Source organism: Nomascus leucogenys, chromosome 8, assembly GCF_006542625.1.
Source record: "Nomascus leucogenys isolate Asia chromosome 8, Asia_NLE_v1, whole genome shotgun sequence".
Classification (NCBI taxonomy): domain Eukaryota; kingdom Metazoa; phylum Chordata; class Mammalia; order Primates; family Hylobatidae; genus Nomascus; species Nomascus leucogenys.
The window spans coordinates 57,744,085-57,753,501 of record NC_044388.1 but is presented as its reverse complement, the minus strand read 5'-3'; positions in this window follow the sequence as shown (position 1 = coordinate 57,753,501).

Genomic DNA, 9,417 nt, shown 5'->3' with positions numbered 1-9,417 from the left:
ACCAAGAAGACACTGAAGACTATCAATAATACAATAATAGAGAAGGAAGTAGAATCTACATAAGGTTAGTAAGTGCAGTCAGAGAGTTCAGAGGAGTGTTGGAAGGTCATAGTGTTGTAGATATTAAGGAAGTGGAGTGGTAGCCTTTCTTCATCAGGCTCTTAACTTTCTTCCTGAAATCCTCTTCTCAGAATAAGACTCTCATGTACAGTGGTGCAGGTAAATGCTGCACAACTCTGTGGAAGGGTATCTTATGTGTCTGGGCCCTTGGAGTGGGTAGGCACCCATCTTGCACTGCCATAGACAGGCTATCATAACTCCACAAGCACTCAGAGCTTGCAGAATTATTTTTACTTGCAGTGCAGTATATTATGTGCACAAATGTCCTCTCTTTCTTGAATACCCTCTTTTATTCTTCCACATGATATGGTTTGGCTCTGTGTCCCCATACAAATCTCATGTTGAATTATAATCTGGATTATAACCCCAGGTATTGAGGCAGGGACCTGGTGGGAGGCAATTGGATTGTGAGGGTGGTTTCGCCATGCTGTTCTTGTGATAGTGAGTGAGTTATCATGAGATCAGATGGTTTTAAAAGTGGCACTTCCTCCTTTGCTCTCTCTCTCTCTCCTGCCTCCAGGTAAGACATGCCTTGCTCCCCCTTCACCTTACCCATGATTGTAAGTTTCCTGAGGTCTCCCCCAGCCATGCAGAACTGTGAGTCAGTTAAACCTCTTTTCTTCATAAATTACCCAGTCTCAGGTAGTATCTTTATAGCAGTGTGAAAACACACTAATACAGCACAGATCCCCTTGCCTGGAGTCTGATAGCAAATGTATGCTACTCTTTGAAGATTTCATTGCAATCTCTCAAACACATCAGGTTTCCTGTGGTGTTTGCATAGTCTCTCAGGAAACACATTTCCATGTTTTTGCATGAATTGTTTACATATTTGTCTTGATCGCAGGCTGAGAACTCCTTGAACACAAAAGCTATATCTTAATATCAATAATCCCTACAATTGGCATAGCACTATTCAATAAGTGTTTGTTGAATAAATGAACAAATGAACAGAGATATCAACACCCACATCTAGATATAACTCAGTCACAAAACATTACAGAAACTTGAAAATAAAATCTCAATAAGATGTCATTTTTCAGCAATGCATTCTGGTTTTTTTTTGTAAAATCATAAAAGTAGACCTTAAGTGAAAGATTCTAACAAACTAATATGCATCTAAGATTTATGCAGACAAAAGGAAGATATATATAAGCAATCACAGCCCCGTGACCTTGCTCCTGGAAAGGCAAATCAAAGTCAGAAGATTTATTTGATGGATTTAAAGACAAAGCATGGATAAGGAGTTCAAAAAACTCCTCAGCCCTCTCAGTAATTTAAGTGATAGTCTATTTCTAGGGCCTGGAATACTCAACAATGGGACAGGAACACTGGGAGTCAATTAGCACAGTAAGGAATGCCCACTAATGTGGTTATATGTCTGCTCTCTGTTTTTCCTGTGTTACCCTTTTGTGTTTATTTGTTTTTGAGACAGCGTCTTGCTCTGTCACCCTGGAGTACAGTGGTGCAATCTCAGCTCACTGCAACATCTGCCTCCTGGTTTAAAGTGATTCTTGTGCCTCAGCCTCCCAAATTGAAGTAGCTGGGACTACAGGCACATGTCCCCACACCTGGCTAATTTTTATATTTTTAGTAGAGATGGGTTTTCCTATTTTGGCCAGACTGGTCTCGAACTCCTGGCCTCAAGTGATCAGCCCACCTCAGCCTCCCAAGGTGCTGGAATTACAGGTGTAAGCCACCATGCCCGGCCTGTTAGTAATTATTGTTACTATTATTCTTCTCATAGTTTTAATGAATCAACAGGGCTAATATCAAAGGCCAGATCTACCTGAAAGGAAAACCGTTTTCACCTACCCATTTACCAGGAGTTGTTAGGCTGGTGATTTTGAAATTACCTGCTTCTCTGAAAAGAATTTTATATTTCTCATTTCCTCTGTTTCTAAAGTCTTGGGGAATACCTCTCTATAGATCCTAAGTACTAACAATAGTCATTACTTGACCAGTTTGATTTGTGGCAAATTTACTAGACAGGATAATGGTTTTCATATGGTGTTATGAAGAACCCTAGATGACATATATGTCACACAACTGAGGTGGTCCAAAAGGTCAAAGTCAAACATCTCTGGGCTCATGCATCTCTTCCTTGTTTCTACCACAGTGGCTTCATGTATACTTTCTCACTTCTTGAACTTTTAAGTAATTTCTTTGAAGAAGGAACTCCTTCAGGGGAAAACTTTTTTTTTTAAATCTATTTCTCTGATGACCTAGAAAGTTCCAGAGGACAGGCTATGGGGAGGATGGAAATATGGGATTAGAACAGGGCTTTCCCAGTGGAAGTAGACAACCTTAAAAAAGCATTTCAACCTCTGGTGATGCTCCAGAAAATCTTCTGAAGCCACCCTTTCCCTCCAAGTATTGTTCATGGAATTTCAAGTGTGACCTGAGCCTTCCAGAAATCTCCACTTCAGTGGCCCTTGAAGGCACCTCATCCACAATGGACCTCATCAATTTCTGCCCTCATGTCACTCGCTCAATAGCCTCTTGTCTCAGTGAACATCACCAATCACTAAAGCCAGAAACTGATGGTGATGGGCATAGGGTTATGCCTCTTCCTTACCTCCGTCATGAGGATAAGAAAGTCCTTGTATTTTGTCTTCCTCTTGGTTTCATCTCTTCATGCTCACTGCCATTTTCTTTTTTCAACCCCTCAACATGGTCTGCCTGGATTACTACGATAGGCTCCAGACCATCCCCTGCCTCCTTTTTCATCTTCTCCAGCCGGTTCTCTCTTCTGTAGCAGCACATTCTCTCTATGCCTTCAAGATAAAATAACAATCTGGCATCCCAGGCCTTTTGGTTCCTTAAGTATGCTCTCTCTTGCCTTTTGTCTTCTGTTATGTGATTTTCTCTTCCAGGAGTATCCTCCTTGCCCCATCTTCACCTCCCAGCAGATTTAAATAGCCCAGTTCACATGTTCCCACCATCTATTTCATGTACTTGTGTGACCACACTGAATCCATTTCACTGTAACTGTTTATTAATGACTTCCCACCTCTCCTGTTAAGCCCCCCTCTTTAATCAAATTAGGACCTAGATGCATTCACTTTTGTATGCCAGCAACCAGTACAATAGCAAACACATAATGACCACTCAGTAAATATGCTTAATGACTAAGATTCAGTGAATGAATCTTTGGTATTATTTTTAGTTTTCTGCTTGATTTCCATGTCATGGTGCTTTTTGCTTGACAGAATTTCTTCTCAACTCCTGAGTTTCTTCTCAACTTCACTTCCCGAGAGAGATTTTTGCAAAGCTGCCAAGATGTGCAGTATAGCTGCCCAAAATATGTACATTTCAATAAAAATGAATGCATATTGTATATTTTCTATTGTCCAAATAATGTTTCCTTAGTCCAGTTGGTATCAATAATTGCATGGTAAGACTGGAAAAATATCTTTAAAATATTGTTATTTATTTTTCATCACTTCTGTTAAATACCACCCTTCCTTGCTTTTTTATGCTTTATAACTTCCAGAATAATCTAACACCTGTTTGAACACGTGAGTATGGCTAATACAGAAAAGGGCTGCTAACTTGAAAACAGCTCAGTCATATCACAACTGGGATGGGAAGTGGACTCAGGACCCATTGGCCCTTTTTGGGGCTGTTTTCACATTTTCAGGTATGGTGCACCTGTGTCTTTTTGGCAATTGGCTTTTCGGGAAGACACCTAAATCCAGAGTCAGCACTATGTCTCAGGTTCCTTTGGTGAGTTTTGCCATAATTGTAGCCACCAGTCTGAACTGCTGTGCCACAAATGCACAGAACAGGCAAAAGTATGGGCTTTTGCAAGCACTGTGCAACTGCTCTCCTGTGAGCAGAGTTGAAAGCAGTAGTCAAGATGTAAAGGGAAATTACACTAGATTTATTTACAGAAACCATTTATGTTGAACTAGCAGTTTCCTATTGTGTCAGCAATTTTCTATTGCATTTATTTGTTACTACAGTACTTGGCAAGAGTGCAATCCTATTAAACCTGTACAATACATTACACGAAATTGTAATCATTTTCTGTTTTACAAAAGAAAAAGAACTGTGAAATTTGTACAATTGTGGAGTCCTAATAGAATTTCAAGATGGAAATGCATAGTCTTGGGTGAAATTGTTCCGAATGCACTTTTTAGTTGTTTTCTTACATCACTTCCAGTGTTTTCTCTTCAGTTGATATGAACAATAACTATCTATGAGTCTTGACTTCATGAATCAAGACGAAAAGGAAGAAATTCCTGAAATCCAGCTTTCTTTCCTGCCTTCAGAACATTGGCTCAGCTTCTATTTTCCATAAACCAACAACCTTAAAGCTTGTTGTTTAAATAATTTTAAAATTAACTACTAGTATTGTTATATTTATATCTCACAGACCAGTATTATCTGACAAATAGAATTAAAGTTTAAATTTAAATCACTCCTTGCTACTAATTGTTATTTCTACAAGCCGATTTCTGCCTTCTCTTGCCATGTTCCAGAGCCAGTCCTTGACCAACTCTGACTTTATTGAAGGAGGTCCCTCCACACCAGTGAGTGAGGTATGCAATTCATGTGGCTACCTCAAAATATGTCAGATATACTTGCTGTAGCAAGGCCTAGGCCAAATTGCAATGTGTCAACAAAACTATAACATATTCCCCTAAACCTCAATAAATTTGGCACAACCTACCTAGTATAGGACTTCTAGATTGATTTCCTGGTCGGTGCTCCATATTCACATTCTTCTCTAACACTGATTCGCTTCCTGACTTATTGATTAAAGGTTCAGATTCACCATCCTTGCTCTAACATGTTGTAACTAAGAGACTTTGGGCAAACTGATGAACTTTGTTGAGCCTTAGTATTCTCACCATTAAAATGCAACGATTAAACCTGCTTCATTATGAATATTAAGTTTTATTTACATTAGATTAAATATACTTATTGCACATAGTGTATGCCGAGGATTAAGATACAGAAAACAGGCCAGGCTCAGTGGCTCACGCCTGTAATCCCAGCACTTTGGGAGGCTAAGGTGGGTGGATCACCTGAGATCAGGAGTTCGAGACCAGCCTGGCCAATATGGAGAAACCCCTTCTCTACTGAAAATACTAAAATTAGCTGGGCAAGGTGGCAGGTACCTGTAATCCCAGCTACCCAGGAGGCTGAAGAAGGAGAATCACTTGAACTGAGGAGGTGGAGGTTACGATGAGCTGAGATTGCATCATTGCACTTCAGCTTTGGTGGCAAATAGTGAAACTCTGTCTCAAAAAAAAAAAAAAAAGAAAAGATATAGAAAGCAATTAGTACAGTTTCTAGGATGTAATGTGTGCTCAATTCATGGTTATTATTGAGATGGATATGGTTGATATTGCTGATATCATTATTGTCATTACCAATCTCCTCTCATCTTCTTTGATGTTCTTTTATTTTTCTAATCATTGATGGGTGTCTCATTTTAAATAAAACTAACAACTCACAAAATTTGTATTTTCACTTTGACAATCATTACTTCCTAGAAATTCTTGCTAACATACCAGTGTAATCTATTTTATCAACAAGCTAAAGAAGAAAAATATTATTATTATATCGAGTGACAGTGGAGAAATCATTTGACAAAATCAAACATCCAGTCATGACAAAAACCTTCCACAAGTTAGGAATCAAGGATAATTTACTCAATGTGATAAAGAACATATACAGAAAAAAATCCTACACTGTTAACATCACACTTTTTTTTTTTTTTTCTTTTTGAGACAGGGTCTCATGCTGCCGCCCAGGCTGCACTGCAGTGCTGGGATTTCAGTCTACTGCAACCTCGACCTCCTGGGTTCAAGTGATCCTCCTACCTCAGCCTCCTGAGTAGCTGGGACTACAGTCGTGCACCAACAGACCCAGCTAATTTTTTTGTATTTATAGTAGAGATGGGGTTTTGCCATGTTGGCCAGGCTATTCTTGAACTTCTGCACACAAGTGACCTTCCCAACATGGATTCCCAAAGTGCTGGGATTACAGGTGTGAGCCACTGCACCCACCAACATCACACTTAATTGTGAAAAGCTGAATGCCTTTGCCCTGACATCAGGAAAAGGCAAGGATGCTCACTATCACATTTTTTATTCAACATAGTACTGGAAGTTCTCTTCACTGTAATAGGCAAGGTAAAGAAAGAAAAGGCATACAGAGTGGAAAAGAAGAAATAAAGCTATCTGTATCAGATGATATGATAATCTCAACATAGAAAACCTTAAGAAAAACATGCAAAAACCTCAGAATTAAGTGAGTTCAGCAAGGTTGTAAGATACAAGTTCCCCACACAAAACTCAATAGCATTTACACATGTACTAGTAATAATCATGCAGAGACCAAAATAAAAATGCAACATTATATAAAATTGCACCAAAGGAAAAGATATAGGTATATGTCTAACAAAACATGCACAGGACCTATATATTGAAAATTACAAAATGCTTGTGAAATACATAAAAGAAGACCTAAATAAATGGAGACACTTACTGTGTTCAAGGATTAGAAGACTCAACATAGGCCAGGCATGGTGGCTCACACCTGTAATCCCAGGACTTTGGGAGGCCGAGGCAGGTGGATCATCTGAGGTAAGGAGTTCAAGACCAGCCTAGCCAACACGGTGAAACCCTGTTTCTGCTAAAATTACAAAATTTAGCCAGGTGTGGTGGCACGCACCTGTAATCCCAGCTACTAGGAAGGCTGAGACAGGAGAATTGCTTGAACCCAGGAGGTGGAAGTTGTAGTGAGCCAAGATCTCACCACTCCACTCCAGCCTGGGCAATAGAGCAAGACTCCGTCTCAAAAAAAAAGAAGACTCAACATAGTCAAGCAGTCAGTTCTCTCCAAATTTACCTATAGATTTAGGAAATTTTGTAGTCAAAATCCCAATAAGGCTTTGGTAGACATAAACAAGCTTATTCTAAAATCTATCTGAAAAGGCACAGGCCCTAAGGATAGTTAAAACAATCTTGACAAATAAGAATAAAGCAGAAAAAATTGTTCCACCAATATTAAGTCTATGTAGCAACAGTAATCAAGGCAATGTTGTATTGGTGGAGAAAAAACACATAGATTCACAAAACCAAATAGAGGAGCCAGGAAGAGAGCCACACATGACACTCAATAGACTTTGACAAAGATTCAAAGAAGGAAGTTTGCTCTTGAAGAAGATGTGAGGACAAATGGATATCCATAGGCCAAAACCAGCCACATGAATGAATGAAACAAAACCAGAAAAAATACTACCTAAACTTCACATACTATACAAAAATTATCTCAAAATGGATCATAAGACTTCAATGTAGAATATAAAATTATAAAACTTAAATCGAGCAAAAGTACTCGCTGGTGTTAGATTTCAGGATAGTGGTTACTTTGGGCAAGGTGGGGCTGATACTGACTAGGGTGGGTAGAAGGAGAATTTCTGAGGGCTAGCAATATTCTATTTCTTCATCTGCATGGTAGGTGAAATGGGTGTGTTCACCCAATGGCAAAAATTCTCTGACACGTGCAATTATGATTTATAACTTTTCTGTATGTGTATTTACAAATAAATTTTTTTGGCTTAGGGTTGAGGAGGGGACCAACAGGGGAGCCAGGGCAGCCCTTCTGTTTCTTAGGAGTCCCACTCTGCAACATTGGACCCTTCCTCAAACACGCTCCATTTTTCCCCATTAACTAAAGAATGACATTCAAATGCAATAAAATGGCATGTAAGCCTCTTTGTTACCCAATCCCACTGTGTTTTACCCAGCCACTCCCTTCACCCCACACTCTGCCTCCATTCATTCACCTGACGCTCTGCCTCCATTCATTCACCTGACGCTCTGCCTCCATCATTCACCTGACGCTCTGCCTCCATTCATTCACCTCACGCTCTGCCTCCATTCATTCACCTCACGCTCTGCCTCCATTCATTCACCTCACGCTCTGCCTCCATCATTCACCCTCCCCCCCCTCACTCTCTGCCTCCATTCATTCACCTCACGCTCTGCCTCCATTCATTCACCTCACGCTCTGCCTCCATTCATTCACCTCACGCTCTGCCTCCATTCATTCACCTCACGCTCTGCCTCCATTCATTCACCTCACGCTCGCCTCCATTCATTCACCTCACGCTCTGCCTCCATTCATTCACCTCACGCTCTGCCTCCATTCATTCACCTCACGCTCTGCCTCCATTCATTCACCTCACGCTCTGCCTCCATTCATTCACCTCACGCTCTGCCTCCATTCATTCACCTCACTCTCTGCCTCCATTCATTCACCTCACTCTCTGCCTCCATCATTCACCTCACGCTCTGCCTCCATTCATTCACCTCACGCTCTGCCTCCATTCATTCACCTCACTCTCTGCCTCCATTCATTCACCTCACGCTCTGCCTCCTTCATTCATCACCTCCCCCCCACCTCACGCTCTGCCTCCATTCATTCACCTCACGCTCTGCCTCCATTCATTCACCTCACTCTCTGCCTCCATTCATTCACCTCACGCTCTGCCTCCATTCATTCACCTCACTCTCTGCCTCCATTCATTCACCTCACGCTCTGCCTCCATTCATTCACCTCACTCTCTGCCTCCATTCATTCACCTCACTCTCTGCCTCCATTCATTCACCTCACTCTCTGCCTCCATTCATTCACCTCACTCTCTGCCTCCATTCATTCACCTCACTCTCTGCCTCCATTCATTCACCTCACTCTCTGCCTCCATTCATTCACCTCACTCTCTGCCTCCATTCATGCACCTCACTCTCTGCCTCCATTCATTCACCTCACTCTCTGCCTCCATTCATTCACCTCACGCTCTGCCTCCATTCATTCACCTCACCTCTGCCTCCATTCATCACCTCACGCTCTGCCTCCATTCATTCACCTCACGCTCTGCCTCCATTCATTCACCTCACTCTCTGCCTCCATTCATTCACCTCACTCTCTGCCTCCATTCATTCACCTCACTCTCTCCTCCATCATTCACCTCACGCTCTGCCTCCATTCATTCACCTCACTCTCTGCCTCCATTCATTCACCTCACTCTCTGCCTCCATTCATTCACCTCACTCTCTGCCTCCATCATTCACCCACTCCTGCCCCATCATCACCTCACTCTCTGCCTCCATTCATTCACCTCACTCTCTGCCTCCATTCATTGTAACTAATATTGGTTGGTTTCTTACATGGTGCAGAGCATTGTGCTAGATGATGGCAATTGATTTTGGAGCAACACATACAGGGTTTTCTCTCTTGTAGACGTTACCATCTAGTCAGGAAGACATGATTAAA